General features: G+C 41.2%; 1 protein-coding gene across 1 annotated transcript in view; it reads left to right on the forward strand.

Annotated features, from left to right (window-relative positions):
- Window positions 1–23,249, forward strand: part of MAML2 (mastermind-like 2 (Drosophila)) — a 484,193-nt gene that overhangs the window by 361,520 nt on the left and 99,424 nt on the right. The window lies entirely within an intron of this gene.

A 23,249-nucleotide genomic window follows, 5' to 3' on the forward strand; every position in this document is an offset into this window, starting at 1 on the left:
AACTCTGGGGGAGCTATCCCTGCACTGTGGATAATCTGGAAGCACTGCTAGAGTAGTGGTAAGAGATTGCATGACTAACCCAGAAGTAGAGGTTCAAATCCAGCTGTCCTCCTCCGGAGAAAGACGAGCTGTCTCCTCCCATGCAACGTCAAGCCTCTGTAAATCCACTGGAGGGCCAGCTATGAGTTACTACTCAGTGTCACATAGCAACAACAACAAGGCTGACTCTAAAAGACTGTTATTGTTCTGTGTCACCAAGTTGGAGCCGACCTGTAGCTGACCCTCCAGCAGGTTTTCAGAGTCACTAAAATCACATGGGAGGAGATTGCTCATCTTTCTCCCATGGAGCAGCTGCTGGATTCAAACCTAATGGCTTTGGGTTGGGAGCATAGCTCCTTAACACTAGGCTATCAGAGCTGCCAGTAAAAGAACTTACAAGCCCCTATAAGATCTGCCTCCACAGTTGCTCCCTCCCTCTCTCACACATACACAAACGTAGAAACCTCACACCTCAGACACACACACACACGCTCCAACCACTCATCCAGTCCACTTGTCTTCTATCCACACTTCCCTTTCCAGAACTCGAGTATGTGCCCATCTTGTGCCCTTGTCCATCTCCCTTACTTGGTTGAGCATTTTTTTTCTCTATAGCTTTGTTCTTCTTACCATTGGACATATGTTCGTGTCTTCTTATTTAGTATTTATGTCTGTCTGCTCCTACTAAAATTTTTTTTCTTTTTTATTATTTTGTGTGCGTGTACCGTCAAATCAGATCTGACTGGTACAGGAGGATATTGCGCCTCCTTCTCCGGCAGAGCATCTGGTGGATTCGAACTGTGTTCCTCTGGGATTGCAGTGCAGCTTCTTGCCACTAGGCCACCAGAGCTCCCCTAAAATTTAAGTACCAGGAGGCAGAACATTTTTTTCAGTTTTGTTTGTGGCTTTATCCCCAGGACCTCAGACAATATCTAGCATATAATCTGATAGCTACTGAGTCAGAACCAAATCCTAGGTGACCCTCCAGGAGGTTTTCAAAGATTGTCATTTACATGAGAGGAGAAGCAGTCTCTTTACAGACTATGCCACCAATTTATGGAATGAATAAATGACTTTTCATAGCACTGCTTATCTAATATAAACCATTCGAAGAGATCTGATCACACGGATGCAACAGAATCTAGTCTCTTATCTAAAGAAACATCATGGAATCTACCATAATAATTGTTGTTGTTGTTGTTTAATGCCGTCGAGTCTGAGATGACTCATAGCGACCCTATGAACAAACAGCCTGAGCTCTGTTCATACATAGAGTTTCCGGAGGCAAACCATTTTGGAAGTGGATGCCGCTCCTGCTTCCAGGCTTGATTTAGTCGGGAAGCTCCAGCCAACACTGTCCACCATGGGTGCCCATTACCACGATTGGCACATCACTGTCACAGGCTTCAGCATCACAGCAACCACGAGTTACCTCTGTACAGCAACGCACAGACCAGTGCTATACCACCTAGAAGAATGTTTGACAGGAAGACAATTTGAACCTGGCCGAGGACCACAGATGACAATCACCCACCTTCGGCTTGGTAGCACAGCTTCCTTCCACTAGGCCAACGTAGCTCTCTCAGAATAATTAGGAGCATTTAATTAATTGCTAACTCAGAGGCACCTCAGAAAAGAAGGCCTGGAGATCCACTTCCGAGCAATATGTGTGCATAGGCGAAGGAGCGTGCTCGTCAGGAGTTAGAGTCAAGTCCACGGCAACTAGTCTGTTTCCATTTTGAGTAAATGTCTAATGATGATAGGTACTTAGTTTAAGAATAATATTGTCAAATCCCTGTCTAAAGTTGTATCTCCTCTCGCTTCTCACACACTGTGAGCCACAGTGTAGCTGAGGTTTCTCAGAAGCAGCAGGAAGTGGGAAATCCTTGAGGTTGGCATTCGGTAGTCTCCCACTTTGGGAATTGCTGTGCTTCCCTTGACAAAGATGAGGATGACACCTCAGGGTGATGTGACACTGTTTCTGAGAAGATCCTGTAGTACTGATGTCCTCTCACCAAGGTTAGGCATAGCCCTTTTACTGCCTGGTATGATTTCTGGAGCCATGAGATGAACCACTGTTTTTTTGCTGCAGGTTAAATCACACAGCTGCCTGGGACATGTATCTAAGTTACACTGGCTGCTGCTCAGCTCCTTTGCATGAGTTTTCAATATTCACTTGCAATAGAGAAAAAGAAGATGCAGCCTAGGAAGTTGGTTGGACTTCCTTCTTCCATCTTCCCTGTTGTATCTTGGCCAAGTGTGAGAGCTAATAAAACACTCGGAAGCTGCTGGATCACAGCAGCACCAGCCCCATCCTCAGGGTCTCCCAAGTCCACAGTAGTAGTTACAGCATGAGCATTGCACCCACACCACACGGCCTTGGGTTCCGTTCTGGCCTTGCTAGTCTCTAGCTGTGCAATCATCATCAGCGTATATAAATTCTGTGTTACGTCATCTGGAAAATGAGACTAACACCTATCACACATGATTATTATAAGGAGTAAACAATGCCATTTGTGTTCCATGGTAAACACAACACAATTTCTGGCACATGCAAGTTCAGAATAAGTGGCAACATTTATTATTTTTTTTTCACTGCCAGAGTTTCAGACCAAACAGTTATAGGCGCTATGTGGACCTGCACTGGCCCCCAAGTGAATACTATTCTCGCATGTCCTGAGCTAGTTTCCTGCCCATCCCTAGATCACAGTCAAAACGCCCTATGCCTGCTCAGCAAGTACCCCACTCGCAGGGCCACAGGAGACCTAGATCATGCTTCATGCATGGCGGAAAGATTTAAGAGAGTGAATCATAATTCTTCTTGCTAGAGTTTATATATGTATACTTGTATATTTATATATCTATAGATAATATAGATATATATATATGTTTATTTATAAAATTCTAATACTTTTTAAGAAAAGATTCTTCCAAGTTTGGTCACACACCCCCCCCCATCAAATTATACAACTCCATGACTGATCTTCCCCTCCCCTGCACATCTTCATCCCTCTGCTTCCACCTTCCCCACCCCCTTTCGAGCCTTATACTCATTCTACAATAATGTTTTTATACAATATTTGTCCTTGTGGGACTGAGTTAGTTCACTCAGCATAAAGCTTTCCAGTCCCTCCCTAGCTAGGTAATAATTTACAAAATCTTGCTAGAGTTTTTATGTTGTCACCTCACAGAATTTTGAGAGGTTCACAGTGAAAGTTCCTTGCACTGAATAAAACCAGGAAAATTTCTTCGCAACGTAAGTTTTTTAAATGTAGAAGTATTTTAAAATCTGCCAGGTTTGTATTCAGAACAATTTCCAACTCATCATCATCAAGATCCATTTTTTTTTCTGATACATTAGTCCTGGAAGTGACCTATTTCCTGTCTATTTTGACACAACACTTTCCTTCAAGGTTCTTAAGAATACAGTCCCTTGTTAAGATGTTGGCTTTTTGGATTAGGGTATGAATTCTAATAATTTCTAAACTTCCATCTTTTAGGCTACCTTTGGAATTCAAGTCAAATTGCAAACAATGATAGAAGTTGTAAAATGTGATACCTTTGGATGTTGTTGTTGTTGTTGTTGTTGTTGTTGTTGTTGTTAAGTGCCATCAAGTCGACTATGACTCATAGTGATCCCATGAACAACAGGTCTGAACCTTGGGGGGTTTTTTGTGGGTTTTTTTTCCCTTGTTGTGTGCGTCGAATTGGACCAACTGGCACAGGAAGAGATTGTTCCTCTTTTTCCAGTAGAGCATTCAAACCATGTGTCTTCAGGATTGCAGCACAGCTTCTTGCCACTAGGCCACCAGAGCTTCCTGAATCTTTGTTTTCTTTAGGTTGAGCTTCAATCCATATTGAAGGCTGCACTCCTTGACCTTCTGCAGCAAATGCCTCAGGTCCACCTCAGTTTCAATAAGCAAGGTTGTGTCATCTGCATAACACAGATTGTTGATGAGTCTTCCTCCAATCCTGATGCCATATTTCTCCTCATTGACCCCAGCCTCCCAAATGATCTGTTCTGCATACAGATTGAAGAGGTATGGAGACCGGACACATCCCTGGCATACACCATTTCCGATTTTAAACCATACAGTGTTTCCAGCTCTGTTCTGACAACTGTCTTCTGGTCCAAGTATAGGTTTCACATAAGCACAATCAAGTGTTCTGGGATTCCCATTCTTCTCAGAGTTAGCCACAGTTTGTAGTGGTCCACACAGTCAAATGCCTTTGCATAGTCTATGAAAGATGATAGATAGATAGATAGATAGATAGATAGATAGATAGATAGATAGATGATAGATAGATAGATATTCCTCTCATACTCTCTGTTTTCAGCTAAGATCCATCTAACATTAGCTATAATTTCCCTAGTGCCATGGCCTCTTCTAAATCAAGCCTGTATATCTGGTAGTTCTCTGAACTACCAAATTTTATCTACAGAATTTAAGAATTCTTGAGTGGAACCTTACAGTTAGGTTTCATGCTATAGATGCCATAAATACAGTGCTTAAAAAGACAGAGAAAACATTTGACTCCCTAGAACTTGCAGTCTAATTAGCAAAACAGATACTAAATACATACAAATAAGTTATAAGAGGTGACTCTAGGTAAGGATGGGGGTGCATTAAATAGACTAGGAGTTAGAGAAGTGGTACCTGAAGAAGACTGTAACCCGACAGGAAGAGGCTGTGATAGATGGGGGGAGGGTGGGACTGGGGAGGGCAACATGACCCAGGAAGGGACAGGGACACCCAAAGACCAAGAAGCGAGCAGAAATGTTCAGGAAAAGAATGAATCAGAAGGTTTAAAAACGATCCACAGAAAGGTGAGCTGAGACCATGGTCAAATTGTAAAGGACCTTGATTAACCAAGTGAAAGTTTGTCTTTTATTCTAAAGTCAATAGGGAAAACATCGAAAAGCTTTGTTTGGGCTGGTTGTTGATTTTGGAGCAGATCCTCCAGAATGGTTTTCTGAGATGTGAATTGCACGAGAGGAGATTGCCTGTCTTTGTCCCACAGAGCAAATGGTGGATTTGAACCACATGCCTTCAGGTTAGCAGTGCAACTTCTTACCACTAAGCCTCTAGTGCGCCAATACAATCGCACCTAACATCCAAGTAATGGAATTGACTAAGACACAGTCTTCATCATCAAGACAGTTACAATCTCTTGGGAACAAACCGAAACCCCACTGGCCTATGGCCAGTTCTGACTCATGGCAGATGAGATGTGCACAGATGTAAATCTTCACAGGAGAAGACTGCCCATCTTTTTCCTGCAGTGTGGCTGGTGGATTCAAACTGCCAACCTTTGGGTGAGCAGCCCAACACTATGTTTCCAGAACTCTTTCACGGAAACAGGAAGATTGAAATGGAGGCAAGAAATAACCAAGAAAAATAACCAATTAAAGAAATTGTAGAAAGGAAAAATATACCCTCAGCTACAAAGTTGTCTGTGTGGTTTTCAAAAAAGAAAGCAGTATACCTCCTTGGTGTGACTTTTTAAATTGTTGTTGTTGTTGTTGTTGTTACGTGCCGTCGAGTCGTTTCCGACTCATAGCGACCCTATGCACAACAGCCCTAAACCCTGCTCTATCCTCCGCCAACCGCACCACCTCTGACACACCCATCCCAATTACCCCAGTCACCGAATCAATCCATCTCATAGAGGGTCTTCTCCTCCTGCGCTGTCCCTCCACCCTCCCAAGCATGATGTCCCTCTCCAAGGACCCGTCCCTCCTGGCAACATGTCCAAAGTATGTCAGACGAAGCCCCAGAATCCTTGCCTCCAAGGAGTAGCTTGGTTTAATCCTCTCCAAGATTAATCTGTTTGTTTATTATTATTATTAATTTCAATGAACATCTACAAAGATTTTGGAATTCCATTCATTCATTGTTGCACTTTTCTCCCCACCCACTCCACCCCCACCTTAGGGAGCTCTGGTGCCTAAAGCATAAGGAGTTGGGTTCCATAGGCAGCTCCATAGGCAAGGAGTTCAAATCGACCAGCTACTTCATGGGCAAAGGATGGGCAATCTCTTCCCCATGCGATGTACAGACTCTGAAAAACCCCCTGGAAGGTCAGCTAGGAGTCAGTTCTGACTAGATGGCCGTGCATTTTGTGGTTTGCCTGGACAAGGAGAGCTGGTGAGGTACACTTGTTCTCATGGATATCCTAAGAAATAGGATTGGAAACCATACTCGTAACTTGCTCCCCACTTATGCTAACCGGATTCTACATTTCCCTTCCTTCCTCTACTCCGTATTTCAGAATCCCTTCGAGAGAAAGCTCTGCCACCCTTACTGCAGCCCCTAAAACCCAACTTCTGTAATTTCAAATTACTACCATGTGTTCTACCCTCCTCCACCCTTCCAAGGTGATTTCCAGCTGGATGCCTGTGGAAGCCTATAGCTTTGCAGGGCACTTCCTATGCACCCCCTCCAGCTGTGAACTTTTTACCTGTGCCTCGCTGCAGTGTCTACATGCTTATTGAGAAGTTAAAACCGTCCAGGAAATACTACATCATCTCGCTGGCAGTACCCGTTAAATCGCCTAGTGTCTGAGCAGTGTGCGGTGGAGTCATTTATTATAAATGCCACATCACAGTCGTAGCAACTTTCTGTTTCCTTTGAGTCATTCTGTGTAACACAAACCGAGTCAGAAAATACCCTCCGCCAACTCCTCCTCAGTTTTTAATTTACTTTATCTGAGCTGATTAATTTTAAAAAAAAAATAGAAAGGCTTCAAAGTAGTAGAAGTTGCTGAAATATGGTCCTTTTAAAAATGGGCAGGTTTTTCCCTCCAGCTAAGTGCAGAATAATGCAGAAAAAGGAACTTTTCTCTCATCATGTGATGTTTCCTGGTTTGTTGTGGGGCTTGTATTCAGTGCATTGCCTGTGGTGAATCTGACTTTCACATTTAGACATCTGATTCACCTTATTTGGAACATACTAGGTTTTCAGTAAATGATCCTCCCACCTCTTTGAAGAATCTTCTGATCCCAGAAGTAAAATAACTGATGAGGACAACACTTTGGCCTTTTTGTTTTCAGTTAAGAGCTATTGTTACTATGGGCAATCAGTTAGTCAGTAAGCAACTGTTTCCTATCTGCATGTTTTGCTCCAAGCAACGAAAACATCAGATAAACAGAAAGCCAAGGCTTTAACTCACAGAGAATGCCTCTACAACTAAGCGGGCGGTGCAAAGGGTTCTTCCTCACACTTACCTTTATGGAGGAAAACTGAAAAGGGCCAGAAACAAGTTGAAAGCAGATGGGAAAACAGAGGAAGGAAGAAAGTCTTGTTTGAAATGGAAATGTCTTACCTGTAAAGAATTCTTTTGGAATTCTGAGGTACAGATTTGTATACCTCCCATCTGGGAAAGTCTTGTCTCATGGTATCTGATGATTCTTTATTCATACCGTGGCAACCTGGTGTCACAACTAGGCTGGTGATAAATACACCACAGAAACAAATGTGGCTTTCATGTTTTCTCTCTGTAGCAACTGATACAAGGAATCATAATCTTTCCTAATGTGTTTTCCACCTTTATATTCTCCTCCCCTTGTGACCTTGTTCAGAAGGAACCGGCATTCTTTGCTTTCTTGCTTCCAGATCATTTAAGACAGTTTTTTGTCACCCTTCAGATGCACACTCCGCCATGTGACTGTCTGGCCTTTCTCAGCTACTGAAATCGCACCGTTTCTCTATCCAGAAACACCAGAGGGAAAGTACACAACCCAAGCAGACAACGCCTTTGAATCAAAAGAATAGCTGTCGTGCTACTTAAGACAAACTCAGAGGATTTCCAAATGAATCCCTTATGTGAGCATTTTCTTGATAATTGAACGACCTTGCAGATATATTCCTTAAGAAGAAAATTAGAACACAAATGATTACTGTCCTAAAAGTGCCAGAGAAATAGGACAGTTTCTTCTTCATTTCCGTTTCTTTCATCCATGCATCTGTATACATTTCAGACTCATGAGAACTTGAGACTCCTGAGCCTTGAGGCCAGTTCCAACTGCGTGGAGGACCCAGAAATCGCTCATCCTTTTAGATTCTTCCTTTCTCCTTCAAAGACAATGAAAAATGCTATGTTAGGCTAAACTCATGGCGGGGGGTGGGAATTATGGTTTTTGATAAACAGAATTTGATTATCTACTCTCTAACTACTGCTTCGTGGGAGAAGGATGGGCAATCTTCTCGTCTGAAAACCCATCAGAGGGTCAGCTATGGATCTGTTCTGACTCTGCTACACAACAACAACTCCTGCATTGTCATGGATTTTGGAAAGGCAAAGCTCTTGCAGAACCCAGACACAAGACTACCATGCACTAAACAATTAGCAATATTTGTGAAAGAGTTGGTTTTACGCCAAAGGACCCTAGTTTTCTCCCAGGGAGTAGTAACATTTAATATGGCACTCTGGTCCGCTGAAAAGAGAGGGTCTCAGCTCTAACAAATTACAGCACATTTAAAGTTACTAAAGGAGTGCAATGCCATGTAATTTCACTTAAATTCCTATTTTCTTCTCATTAGGTCTTTTCATTTCAGTCTGGGGCCTCAGTGCATGAATTAATATTTCCAGTTGAAAGGGCATAAAATAGTTATTAGGGATATTGTGTGCTGGCTAATAATGGGGATGATGTTTTGCTTTATAAAAAATTTTATATCAGATATATTCCAATCCACATCCAGTCAGAGAGAAACAGCAACAAAGAATTTCAGTTGGAGGAAGACAGGTTAAGATTGAGAAGGAGTAGAATCCTACACTGGGGATAGCAGAAACATTACTGGTTCCTTGTAAAGTTTACTAGCTTTTTCAAAAAATTTCAACTGTATATTTTATATACTTAAAATTATGCCAGAAAAATCTATATGTGCATTTATTTAGTCATTGTGATTATAATGATGGGCATTATTATAACGGAATTGTATATCCTGCCTCACTGCCCCACATCACCACCTCTTTCATTTTTCCACACATTTGTTCTTGCTGTTCATTCTGCTTAAGATTCTCATTACTGCATGTTCTGATCACACTCAACTCACTAGAACCTGTTCAGTGATCATTTTCTCCTTCAACTGAACGAAGTATAGGGCTCTCAAAGCACCTTTGATCAGTTTTGTTGTTTGGGGTTTTTTTAATTATTATTGTGATCCAAGTGAAAGTTTACAAAGCAAGTTGATTTTCCTCCCATGCAACCATTAGTGCACATTTTGATATTAATTATGTAATTAATTATGACATTAATTACAATACCTACACTACAATGGGAGCAATGGTGGTAGGTGCATTAAAATCGGTAAGACAGGCTGCTGTGTATAGGGTCGCTATGAATAACAGGCAACTCAATGGCACCTGACAACAGTAACAACACCACAGCTGCCCTCAACTCACTCACTTTCTGTGATCAGATTCGATTCATCATCCTTCTGATAGGCCATGCACTATTTCAGCTGTTTTTGGATCATCTTGAGCAAGATTTTACTTGCATGTAACATTCGTGGCATTGAGGTTTATTTTGGGGCACATGCTGCAAAAAGTATTAATCTTTAATAGTTATGCCAAGGAGTAAGCATCTTTGTAGTGTTATTGTTTACCTTAACCATGCTTGGAAAAGTAAAGGATCAGCAGAAGAGAGAAAGACCTTCAGTGGATGGGCTGGTCTAGTGGCTGCAACCATTGATAACAGAGATCATACAGGGTGACACAAGATTGGGCAGGGTTTCTTTCATTTGTGCAGAGTCACTCTGAGTCTGTCAACTCGACAGCACCTGACAACCTCACAGGCTGTCGACTGTGTACCTGAAAGGTGAGCCACAGAGGTGAGCTTTATTCCAGGTTTGAAGGATGACTGACCGCCCAAACCTCAGGGGTTCTGTCAGGCTCTATTAGACCAATAAGCTTGGCCACTGGTAAGAATTTTTGCGTTTCAAAGCACAATTTTTGCCCACTTCAACCAGGCCCTTCTCCTGGGGCCCCATTTAGAGTGACCAGCTGTGGCAGCTGAGCCTCATCTAGTGCTTCTGGTCTGAGGGTCACGGATGCTGAGGGCTAGGAGGCCTGTTATGCCTTGGACTTATTGTTTCTATACAGCATTGCTTTTCTCCTCTCTCCTTTGGTTCAGGCAAGGAAAGGCAGATAGTTGTGCCTTAAATGACTGTTTACCAGCTTTCAAAGTCCCGGCCACTATTTACCAATGTAGGATGTAGACCATTGCCTTAATGGATTCTCTTATACCAGTTTACCTTAATAATCCCCCAAGGCTATGGTCCTGTGGCCCTAAGACCAACAACTTCTTCCCTCAGGGTGGTTGTTTACGATTAAGGAATATATGTAACTCTCCCCTTGTTGGTTCTGTTGTGTACGGATACACCCTCAGCATATGCTACTATGAATGCACAGATATTACCAGCCACATTTATGAGTACAGTTCCTTTCATCTGTCCATATCTATTCATTTTGCCGGATTGCCTATATATCCTCTTGTAAATCGATGTTTATTATTGCTGATACTACATGTTGCCAGATTGTGTATGCACATAATCTGTTTCAGCATTTGGCACAATGATCTGGTTATTTGTTTGTCATTCTACCCCTCCCACTGGACTGGGAGCAGGAACCTCTCTCTTTCCTTCTTGCCCCAAGGGCAAGAACCACTTTCTCTCCAGTTTGAGGCTCTCAGTGAGAGGAACAATGTCCATCTCATGGTAGTCACTCAATAAAGGCTTTCCATGTCTACGTTTACTTCATACTGTGGGCTTCTCTCTGCTTTCTTTGCTCTTACAATTCACCCTAAAGCATCTGCAAGGAATGTGGAAGTGGAGGATTAAAGAGCCTGAATGAAGCAAGCTCTGCAAACCAGCAAGCAACAGAGTTTGATTTTTTTAGTTATCTCTCTCCCCCTCCACTCATTTAGTATCATCATCTGACACGCTAGTGCTATTATCAGATATTAATTTAAAATGATTTTATAAATACCCTTATCTACTTTGGTCATATGTTTACAGGGTCTCTAGGATGTCTCTAGGATGTGAATACCTGTATCAAAGAGTCAAGTTAAAATTCCTCATTCCTCCTTTGCTAGCTTCATGGTTGTACATAGTTTACCTCACCTCTCCTCTCCTCAGGCTCCTTTTGGGAAATGAAGATAGTGGTACTGACTTCCCAGATTTGTAGGAATGCAAGCAGTCCTGTTGTGTAAAGGATTTGGCCCAAGACTTGGCAGTAGATACCTTAAAATTTGAGTCAGACCTGTGGGACTGTAATCCAGTGAGGTGGGAGCTGTAACCCAGATTAGCAGAGATTTATTTGATGGTTCCTGCAATAGGAATAGGGATAATTTGCTTCCATCTCCCCTGGCTGAAAACTACTTGAATGTGGATGACTCCATCTTTGCTTTCAGCCATGGGGATAAAATGGAAAGTTTGAGTCTGATGATAACCAACCACAGTGTTGGCTAGCTTGTCCTGCATGTATAGTAGCCTTAGTTCTCCAGAACCTGGCCCTAAGCTTGGAAGTAACTGGAAAAAGAAGTCTACAACATTGCACACGTTAGCTGCCCCGACCCAGTCAAGGGAGCTCTAGGGGATTAGTCCATAGAAAGTTGCCCTGCTAACCCAAACTCTTAGCCTTTTGGGTGCTTTGAACCCAACAGAAGCTCCATGTGAGAAAAATGGACATCTTCCTCCTGTAATTTACAGCCTTGGAAACCCAATGGAGAGTCAGGAGTGAGTGGGGTCCTGCTCAGTAGCAATAGGCTAAGTGAGTGTGTGACCCACACTGTGGTATTTTCCGTTGCTTCATATGCTTATGAAAGTTGGACAGTGATTAAAAACCAAAGAAGAATTGGTTCCTTTGAACTGTGGTGTTGACCAAGAGCATTGAATCTACCATGGACGACCGAAAGCACAAACAGATCCACCGTCAGAGAAGTGCAATCAGAATGCTCCTTATTAGAAGCAGAAATTGTAAGACTTTACTGCATATAACTTTGGGCATATTGCCAGTAAGGGCCAGTTGTTGGAAGAGGACATGATGGCTGGAAAGGTCAGAGAAGGAGAGAAAGACCTTCACCAAGATGAATTTACACAACGACTGTAACACTGAATGGAGAACACCAAAGATTCAGAGGATGTCACAGGGCTGGGTAAGGTTTAGATCTGTTATACATAGGGCTGCTATGAGTCAGAGTTAACTTAATATCACCTAATGACAGTAACAACAACAGCATACTGGACTTCAGATTCTTACTTGTAGGCTTGCTGATTCAGATGCTAATTTAAAACATAATTTGTCAAGTCAAGTATGACTCATAGAAACCCTATGAGCAACAGATCAAATCCTTCCCTATCCTGTACCAACCTCTGACACAGTGAAGCCCGTTGCTGCAATCATTGTGTCAGTCCACCTGGTGGAGGGTCTCCTAATCCCAGGCAAATTACAAGAAGGTTTATGGGAGAAACTGGAAGTAAATATAAAATGCAATTAAAAGTGTTAACTGCTCAGTATTTAGAGGGTGAATGGAAAAATCAGACACTAAAAAACTAATAAATTTGAGAAATATGGTTTAGTATGATAATGGAAAGTCCTAAGAGATAACCCTTAACCATCTTAAAAAAAAGTTATATTATGTTCCATATCATTTGTTCCCAGAGGCAGAAAAATATGAAATATGCTTTGAGAAAGACTTCTGTTCAAAGTTTTGGTTTTAGTGGTCTGTAGAGTTTACTTATGTGGAACACCTCGCTCTCTGCCAATACCAAATAAATGAAATGTTGCTATATTTAGAGAGTAAGGAAAGTGGAAGATTTGTTGTAATAATGTGAGTATTCTGATACGTAAGAACAGCTATAAAGCTGGCATGCTTTTTAAAAAAGATTATTCAGGAGGAAACTAATTTTTATTGTGAACTTCTTGAAGAACAGACATTTTGCTTATCAGGTCTAAAAGGTTTTCTGGAACTCAGTGGGGTTTTGCTTGGATGGAGGGTGGAAAATGTTTGACTTAATCCATGAACGGATGGATGGATGGGTGGATGTTGAGCAGATGGAGGGATAGCTGAGATTATTTTGGCTTAGGTTGTATTTGAGAGGAATTTAATGGATGTAGATGAGACAGCCTAGGGATGTCAACTCCAAATCAGAAATGAAATCGTTTCTCTAGAGCTGGCTTCAAAGAGGAAGAATAAATTTGAGTGACAGAGAAACAGAAAGCATGTAGACCAGTGAGGAGAAGCCAAGAGTGGGATAATTATAGATGTGTAGCTGATTCTGTGGTATCAGTTAAAACCAAAACCAGTTTGAATTGCATTCCTGTCTCTGTCCTTCTGAGTAATCTGGGGCAAAAAATTTACATCTATACGGTCCATTTCTTTCTCTCATCAGTAAAACAAAGATGTTGGACTAGGTCATTCTATAAAGGCCTTCCCAGTTCCCACAGTGTATGAGTTTGTAGAAGGAAAATTTAAAAATCAGTATCTTTTACGCATCAGAACCAAAATTGAAACTCTAAACTAAGTAAACTAAGTAAACTAAGTGGTATAGATCAATACACAAAACAGAAAATTTCATTTCAAGAATATTGATAGTCGTGGGCTACAGTCTGCACCTTTTTGTCTGAAGCACATACTATGTAGTCAAAATGGCTTGTCCACACTTCCCCCCACCCTGCCCCAAATGAAAAGATTTGTGCCTCCCACATGTAGAGCCTGGCTTATTGTGAATGGCAGCCTACACACACGCAAATGAGAACTGGGGAGAGAATTAAATGTGAGGTGGAAACAGAGTAGACTTGTGAATGAACAAAGGAAATGTGTTTTCTCTGGAAGCCAAGATGTCAAAGATACATTTTATTGGTACTGTACACTTTCAGCTTTCGTGTAAATCAATATTCAGCCTCTTCAAATGTTCTAACGCTGCATTTCTGAAGATTCTATTGTGTGTATTAACTGGGGTGGAGAGAGGAGATGTCAGGCATTTTGAAATTCCAAACCTAGAGATTCATGGATGTGCATGATGCTATACATAGAAAATCGAAGGGTAGGTCGAATGTTCTTTATTTTTTATGTGAAAGCTAGAGCCAAACAGATTCCTTTATAAACATTTAACTTCTGAACTTGGACTTCTAGAATCTTGTTTTTTCTCTCAGAAAATAACTATGGAAAGAAAAGAGGGGAAATTGCAAGTCAGAGGGTCCTGAAATGCTTCCTTAGTCTCCACCTTTCCAGTCGCTCCGTTTTGGCAAACTAGCTCCAGAGCCTACCCCTGTCCCAGCTTCCACTGCCTGTCTTTATTCCTTACACTCACTCACATGAGCTCCAAGAGGCTGCTTTGGCTGCAAGGACATCCCATCAGGACAAACATCCGCTGACAGTCACTCCAGAAGCCATCTGGTTCAATCCTCTTCACACAATCAGAAAACAAAGTCCAGGGTGGTCAAGTGATTCACAGAGTAACACAACAAAGGGATATTTCTCTTCATTTCAAACCTACTGCTCTTTTCAGAGCCTCATCGATGTCAGATAAATAACATATGACAAGGAAACCAAAACCTTAATGAGCAAGAACAAAGCTCTTTATTACTTCTTCTTCTTCTTTTCAGTTAAAAAAAAACAACAACACATCTTTCACCTTTTCATATTGTTGCTTTTGTCTCATCAGCTTCTTGTGGAAAGATGACTTATTGCTTGGAAATTCAACTTGGCATTTCCTTTAGACAAAGGGATCTTTTAAATGAAGCCAACATTTCTTTTGGAGTATGGACTCCATTTCATATAACACATCCTAAGATTGATGTTTACTAAGTAGGTTGTTTAAATCCTGTTCAGGGCTTGGTTACATGGGCTATTTCTTTGTCTCTGCCTCTCCCTCTCTCTCCTTTTTCTTTGTGCTTGACACAAAAGGATGGGGCCCATAAGATCCCTGGAAATGGATCAGTGGATTCATGTGTGAGCTTTACAAAGCGCGGGAGCCAGGGTGTCATTAAATGTTAGAAGTCATTCAGTCACACTCATATCTTCCTACAAAGTGAAGAGGGGAAAGGCCTGTGTGGAAACTATCTGTGAAGCTTTGTGTGTTCTTCCTTCCTCACTTCTTGAAGGAGTAGCTTCCTTTTTCTGGCCTTTTGCTCCCATGGAGAGTATGTGGTTTGAGATTAGCTTTATTTTTCTAAATCTGCCATTAAGACTCAGCTGTTGTTCAGTGCTGAAAGTAGCTAAGTAATAGATTTTTAAGGAGAGCTTCTGGGTTTAACTCTGATTATATTTTCTTTCAAATGACCTGAGTCTTTCCAGCTATCCGTGCTCCTGCCACAGGCATAGCAAGGGAAAAAAGAATCAATCTTACCAAAAACGGAGAATCAATTGTCTAGCCTTAAGTATATTTCCAGCAGCAGTTTTTTCTAGGCATTAAATGGAGAAGTCAATTAAGGGAGGTTTCAGTGTGCCAGTATCCTATTTGTCCAGAAATGTAAATGGAATTTATGAGAGTTTTGTAGCAGATGCCATCTGCTGGACGCTTAGGAAATTGTAGTAAAAAAATAATGTCAACACAAAACGTGAAACTGTATATACTCAATGAATGGACTAATTGCTAATTAGAATAAATTTGACATCTAGGCCCCAAGTAAAGTGCAGTCTCTCTAATTTATTAACTATTATTTACATATTTAAGAGTGTTTTTCATTTGCATAGAGGTGTTCTTATTGATGTGTGATGCTGGTTACCTCAAACTCTCATTGATTGTAATCATGAGAACAAATGCAAAATAAGTACTCCTCCTTAGAGGAGAAAAAAAAATATTGCATAATTGTACTGTGGAGTGCAAATATATTAAATCCAGAGGTAACAGAGAAAATAAAGAGAGACAGATAAACTAAGGTTATGTAAGGATAGAGAGTAAGCATATCAAATTAAAACCACATGTAAGACACAAATATAGGCTAAATGGCTAATTCATTCTTTGAAGGGCCCTCTTAGCAGGCTAGATCTCTACTTAGCACCCCCGCACTCTTCACACTGTCCGCTCATGAAGAGAGTCTATGGATAAAGTCTATATTCCGTCAATTACCCAGCCTCCTTAGACATCACATATTACAGGCACGGTCTTCTTGTTTATGTGGGATCTCAGCTTTGGCACCCCCTCTTCCTGCCAGAGCAGGTGGTTTCACACTTTTGGGATTTGGTTTCTTCTTTTGTTGCATTGCCTACCCAAAGTCAGGCGGTTCGAATCCACCAACTAACCCAAGGGAGAAAGATGAGCAGTCATCTTTCTTCCCTGTGATTTGCATCCTCTCACTGGAAAGGCAGCTCTGGGTTTCAACTCAGGACTGATAGTTTAACAGTAAGCTGAGTTTGTTTAATACTGCTTGGCAAACCCTACTGCTTTTGTGAGTTATTTAAAATCAGTAAAATTAATTGTTGTTGTTGTTGTTGTTATGTGCCATTGAGTTACCTATGACTCATAGTCACCTTACGTACAGTAGCTCTGAAGCCTGACATACCGTGAGCCAGTCTCACTGACTCCGACACATCTACTTTTATTACCCCAGTCACTGTGTCAATCCATGTCATCTGGGGTCTTCCACTCCTGCGCTGTCCCTCAATGGCACAAAGTTATAATATATCCATAAACAGCAGATCTATACCCCCTAAAAAATAAATACTTCCATCTAGAGTTGTGATTTAGAATTAGAGCATTGACAAATAGAAGGCTCTACTTTCCCATCAAGTAGAGAAAGATGTTAAAGTATAAAAAAAATTCAAAGTCCCATTCCATTCTGTGTCTGCTAGGAAATTCCATGGGAACTTTGCAGAGACCCATAGATTACTGTGAAATTGTTGTTTTCTTCTCCCAAATTTATTACATGACAAGCTCTCAAAGCAAAGGCACCCATGTTGTCAGCACCATGTTCATTTCTGAGTCCCAGATACGCATTTATGGCTAAAGGGAGGCAAGGAGAAGGCAAAATACAAAACAGCTGAAGAGAGAGAAGAAAGATGATCCTAAACGTATCAACTACTCATCCACACGACTTCCTAGTACGCTAGTGTCTCACATCAGCCACTGCTAATGAGAATGTTGCCCCTTATTTTCCTTTCAGTTTACAAATGGAGGACAATTATATAATCATGCTAATGAGGTAATAGAAACATAAATACACAGGAAAATGTGATAGGATTTTCTCCTAATTCATCAGCCCTCTTCCCTCCAGCTCCCCTACCCCCAAACTGGCAGAGTCTCTAGCCCCAAAGGATGTATTGTTGGCTATTATTTATAATAAGTCCCTCTCCTCTTGGCACGATATCGAACAGCTGCTGGTCTATTCTCTGCCACAAAGACCAACTTCCTTCTTTTGCTTTGGATGATTGGAAAAGAAGTTAAGGAGAAGAGTCATTTATAGTCATGTTGCAGCACCTCTATTTTCTTTTATGTTTATTTATATTACTTCCATTTATGTCTGGGATTTCTGAGATAATCAAGATCATTCTGCTACAGACTTCTCATTTAGGGAGGTTCTAAATGGCAGTTGATAGGTTTTATTTGTTTGTTTTTCATTGAGCTGAACGTTTTTGAACTCCAGGCTAGAGGAAGTGCTAAGCGTCTCCTCTACGAGCACTTTGGGAATCAGTTTTCCTCTCCCTCCCTCTCTTTTCACTAACAAACTGGAAGCTGTGTTCTGTGTTCTTTGGACAATAAATTATTCTGGGGTTTTTTTCTTTCCCCCCTTTTTTGTCACATGGAAGACTACGTTTTAGTCAGCTTACTGTTCTCAAAACTTAACACAGAACCTGCTCAGTGAAGGGTGGTGAATGAACTGAGCAGAGTACTAAACAGAATTCTGGTTTGTGCTTGGGTGGTGCTCAGCTGTCCTGACAGACTAGCACTTAAGTCTCATCCGAAACTTTCTGGCCAGCCAAATCCCATCACCTGAGGCAAGGACTCTTTTTGAGACCTTTTGCCTTGAATTATGTCTGATTCCTGACCTTCTAATAAGCAAAGAAGAGAGAGGAACACAGAATTTCACAATCTAATCCCCAGCAGAAATCTCAGCTGGATGCGGAGTCTTCAGAGAGACCAGACCAGTTTTAGTAGAATGCTGAGTGAGCCTTTCCCTTGTTGCTTTAAGAGTTGAGGAAAACTTGCACAGCAGGAAACAGTCCAAAAGACCCCAGATACAAAGAAGATGCAAATGACTTTGACAGTCCGGTGTGTCACCACTCCCCCATAGACCTCCTCTCATACAGAATCCTTGTTGTAGTACTTTTATTGTTACATGTCATCAACTCATAACTGCATCAAGAAAGGCCCTCCAGCAATTTTTTAGAGATTATAAATTGCACATCAACTTAATTTTTTTTACTAAAAAAAAAAACAAACCAGAAAGAATTGATGCCTTCAAGTTGTGGTGCTGGATAAGACTCTTGAACATACCATGGACCGCCAAGAAAACAAATAGGTCTTTCTTAGAGAGGATAAAACCAAGTTTCTCCTTGGAGACTAGGATTTTGAAGCTCTGTCTCACATACTTTGGGCACATGGCCAGGAGAGACCAGTCCTTGGAGAAGGACTTCATGATCAGAAGTGTGGAGGGACAACGCAGGAGAAGAAGACCCCAGATGAGATTAATTGATACAGTAATGGGCAATGGGGGTTGGTGTGTCAAAATTAATGAGATTGTCTCAGGACGGGGCAGGGTTCAGAGCTGCTGTACGTAGGGTTGCTATGGGTTGCAGGCAATTTGATGGCACATAACATCATCAACAACAACATATCAAATGCCCATTTTTTTCTCTTGCAAGCAGCTGGTCATTTCAAACCACCAACCTTTTGGTTGACAGTGTATATATCTCCTTACCCACTAGGCCACTAGAACTGACTTTTTATAAATAGATGCCATCAAGTCACTTAAAACTCATAGCGACCATATGAGCAATAAACTGAAATCCTGCCCTATCCTCACATTCTCCTCCACTCTCAAGCCCATTGTTTCAGTCACTGTATCAATGCATCTAGTTGAGAGTCTTCCCCTCTTTCAATACTCCTCTTCAGAATCTTTAATGAGTTTATTATCAGTTTTAATCACAGAATAATATGTGGTAAAGTTATAAATTACTTAAGTCATATTTCTTGAGTTATATTAATACTAATAACAAAATGGGGTTTTTTTTTCAGTTCTCTCTACTAGAACTATATTATAAGAACCACAGATGTTGCAAATGGTATGTGGTCAGTTTAGAACCAAGAGGTTGCTGGTTCAAACTCACTCAGGAGTATCACAGAACAGCCAGGCCTGCTGATCTGCTTCCACAGAGCCAATCCTCCTTTGAGCCTCACAGGATACACCAAAATAAATCCACAGCTATGAAATAGTGAATTGCAGCATCATTAATAACTGAACAGAAGCCTTTTTTACTGCTTTCTTTGTCTTTAATTCATTCTCCAAAAGGTTCTTAATATTGTTTCACAAATACTAATTACTATAAACACCAGAAAATGTTTAAAAGTCAGTGAGTGTAAAAACACCAGCAGCAGCCAAAAGTGCTTTTTAGCACATGCAGAATGAAACCAATGGTTTGAAGTTTTGTTGTATTTGAGTAATAACACCTCTGACTGGTGCATCTAAAAAGGCACAAAAAGTAAATTAGCACTGAGTTTGGCCTCATAGCTATATGGGCATGCATCAGATGAGTATTGGCAAGATCTTTTTGTTGTCATCGTTAACTACAGGGGGATTTTTATGAAAGAGAATAAATTTTTGTTGGAACATTGGACAGAAATTTGATGTACAGTCATCTTGGTTTATAGACCATAGCCCTCCAGCCTCCATCATCATGTCACTGGATAGCAGTGGGACATCAGAGGAGACACTCTCTGCTAAACAAGAAGAAATAACAATCCAGTATTAAAGTTTTGTCTTCTAATAAGACTTTGTGACAGGTGTTTAAATGAGTTCTTCCAGGTCAGTCCCAGCCAGTAAAGTGAAATTGGAACAGACCTGAATTTGTAAAATATGGGTATACCAAAATGAAAAGCAGAACAGGGCAAATTATGAATCAACACTGTGCTTGACTCATATCTTATCTCCTTCTCAGGAAACGTGACACCAAATGATTGGCAGAATCAGAAACCATAATGCCCAGCTCAATGATGATGGCTTACCAATTCTTTTGAATGAGGATTTGCTCCACAGGCCTGGCAATAATCCAGTCTCCTTCATTACCCTCATCATAGAACTCACTGCTCCTCTTCTGAAGCTCTCATTCCAGGGCTTTGACTTGTAATTTTTCCTGTCCTAACTTCTTTTTTCATATATTCACATTTAAAAATTCACTCCTGCTCTGATTTCACTGCAGCAGCCATGACTGAACCAGTTCAAACTTGTTCTAAGTCCTGGTTTGAAAGTGAGATGGACTGACTGCTGTTCAAGGCCATGGTTTTTGCTAAGGATTGAATAGGAGCATAGTGGAGTGATTTAAGTCTGAGACTTTGGAGTTTGGCTGACAGGCAATGGATCTCTTACTGCCTTACATGTTAGTATATAAACTTGGCTAAATAACTATTACTAATGGCTGTTTTCCTCCATAATAAAAATAATTCCTTTCCTGAAGAAATATGCACTGGAAAGTTGACAATTTCTATTTTGTAGGTGCCTTTTTGTAAGAATTTTTATAGCATTCTCAACTTTTCAAATATGTGTTTCAAATGTGTCATAAAAATTCTAACCAGCCTAGCTCTATGTTCTCTGTACTTTTGTAACCTACTAATAAGCACTTACCAAAGAATTTTAAAAATGTTGTATTATTGTTAGGTGCTTTCCCGTTAAATACAACTCATAATAACCCTGTGAACAACAGACCTAAATTCTGCCTTATCTTGTGCCATCCTCACCATTTCTGACACACTTGAGCCCATTGCTGCTGTCACTGACCCTCTACCTTTCTAAGGTTGACATCTCTCTCCAAGGAAGAGACTCTCCTGGCAACACGTCCAGTGTATGAGAGGCAAAACTTCTCCATCCTTGCCTCCAAGGAACACTCTGGCTACATACACCTTTTCCAAGATGTATGTGTGCATTTATTTGACAGTCCATGAGGACTCTTTTCCAACACCACAACTCAAAACATAAGGAGCTAAAGTCAGTGCACCTTCCTTTTCAGTGCTTTGTAAGTAGTAAAGAGAGAACGGTTTATAGAGCTCTGGTGCATAGTCTATAGGTTTTAACTCTGCAAATCAAAAGACTGTGTCTCCAATGGTTCAAATCCACCAGCAGTATCTTAGGAGAAAGATGGGCCATCTTTTGTTGCTATTTACAACTTCTGAAACCTAATGGAAGTTCATTAGGAATTAGAATAGACTCCACAGCAGTGAGCTTGAGTTTTTGAGGGAGAATACAACATGAAGAAATCAAAGATTCTCACCACTGGGCCAACTGGCAGCATTATGATAGATGGTGAAGAGATTGAGATTAACAGGCTTAGTTTCCTTGGCTCCACAATCAATACTCTTGGTACCAGCAGCAGGAAATTAAAAGATGAATTGAATTGGGGAAAGTCTGTTGTTAGGGGCCTCTGCAGACTACTGAAAGCAATGACATCAGCCTGGAGACTAAGGTGCACCTGATCCAGGCCATAGTCTCTGCAATTGTTTGCTATGTGTCAGAAGGCTGGACAATGACTAGAGATGATAGAAAGAAAATTGATGTCTTTGAGCTATGGTGCTGGAGAAGAGTATTGAATATGCCATGGACTGCCAGAACAAACATGTTCATCCTAGAGAGGATGAAGCCTTGGAGGCAAGGATTCTGAGGCTTCATCTTTGGGCTTGTTGGAGGGAAGGACCAGTCCTTGGAGGGGTAAAGGGATGGAAAAAGAGAGGGAGACCATTGATGAGATGAATTGATGCAATGACTGGGGTAATGAGGGTAGGTGTGTCAGAGACAGTAAAGATGGCACAGGAGAGAGCAGATTTCAGGGCTGTTATACATAGGTCTCTATGAGTCACAAATGACTCGGTGGCACATAACAACAACAACAATAACACTATAACATAACACAAATGCTAGTCACTGCAAATGTTTTATTTCATCTCGTACTAAGGTGATTTCTGATTGGCAAGTCTAGAGTGTTCACTCTCCCCACCCCACCCCCAACCCTAGTTATGATCTAGAAGCTGGTCAGTTTATGTGACTTGGCAGAGACTTGAGTCACAATTGTTGTTATTGTATGCCATCAAGTTGAAATCGACTCATAGCTGACCCTCTAGGAGGTTTTCAGAGGCAATAAATTGCACAGGAGGAGATTCCGCATCTTTCTTCTGTGGAACAGCTGGTGGATTTGAACTGTGTGCCTCTGTGTTGGCAGTGGAGCTCCTTACCCCTGAGCCACCAGCGTGCCCTTGAGACACAGTTAAATATGGGTAAACTCTTCCCTCATTATGCTCCTCATTTGTCTCCTTGACTCTCTTGATGACTCATGAGTATTTACAGGACGTGTTAACAAAAATAATCTTTTTCCTCCTTGTGACTTGAGTGAAAGTTTACAAAGCAAATTTTTTTCTTTTCAACCATTCTTTTCCCTTTTATTTTAGGACATTAATCAAAATGCAATGTAACCTCTCCTTCCTAATCCCTCCCACTGATTCTCCTTTTCATGAATCCTTTTCTCCTACTCCTTCTGCCTCTAACGTCTTCCCTGGGCAAATGCTACCCTTTCCCTCTTGTATGGTTGATTGTTCTAAGAGATGAGTATCTCCTCAGTGTTACTGTTCACCTTTTAGGCTTGTCTACAGGTGAGCTCTGCTTCAGATTTGAAGAGTGACTAAGGTCCAGTCACAGGGATACGACACAGTAGAGACAGAGGAAGGTACACAGAAAATTTTTAAGGATATACTCAGTGTTGTTGTTAGATCTCCCCCAGAAAGTAAACTTCACCTTTTAGTCAAAGGGGAAAGCTCTGGTGGTATAACTGGTTGTTGTGAGGTACTTACGGATGTTAACCAAAGGAAGTCAATATGACATCAAGGCAAACCTGCAGTGTCCAGAAGAAGTCTTCCCAGGCCCAACTGGACATTCAGATTTCCAAAATTACCACACTGGACGAAGGATATGGTGGGCGTGAAACAAGGCAGCACCAGGCGTTCTCCGGCATTATGATCTGTGACAAGGAGATGGTAACCACATTGGGAAATTGAAGGAACTACCTT

The sequence above is a fragment of the Elephantulus edwardii genome, unplaced genomic scaffold, assembly GCF_000299155.1.
Source record: "Elephantulus edwardii isolate Elephantulus edwardi_28Jun2011 unplaced genomic scaffold, EleEdw1.0 scaffold00056, whole genome shotgun sequence".
Taxonomy (NCBI): domain Eukaryota; kingdom Metazoa; phylum Chordata; class Mammalia; order Macroscelidea; family Macroscelididae; genus Elephantulus; species Elephantulus edwardii.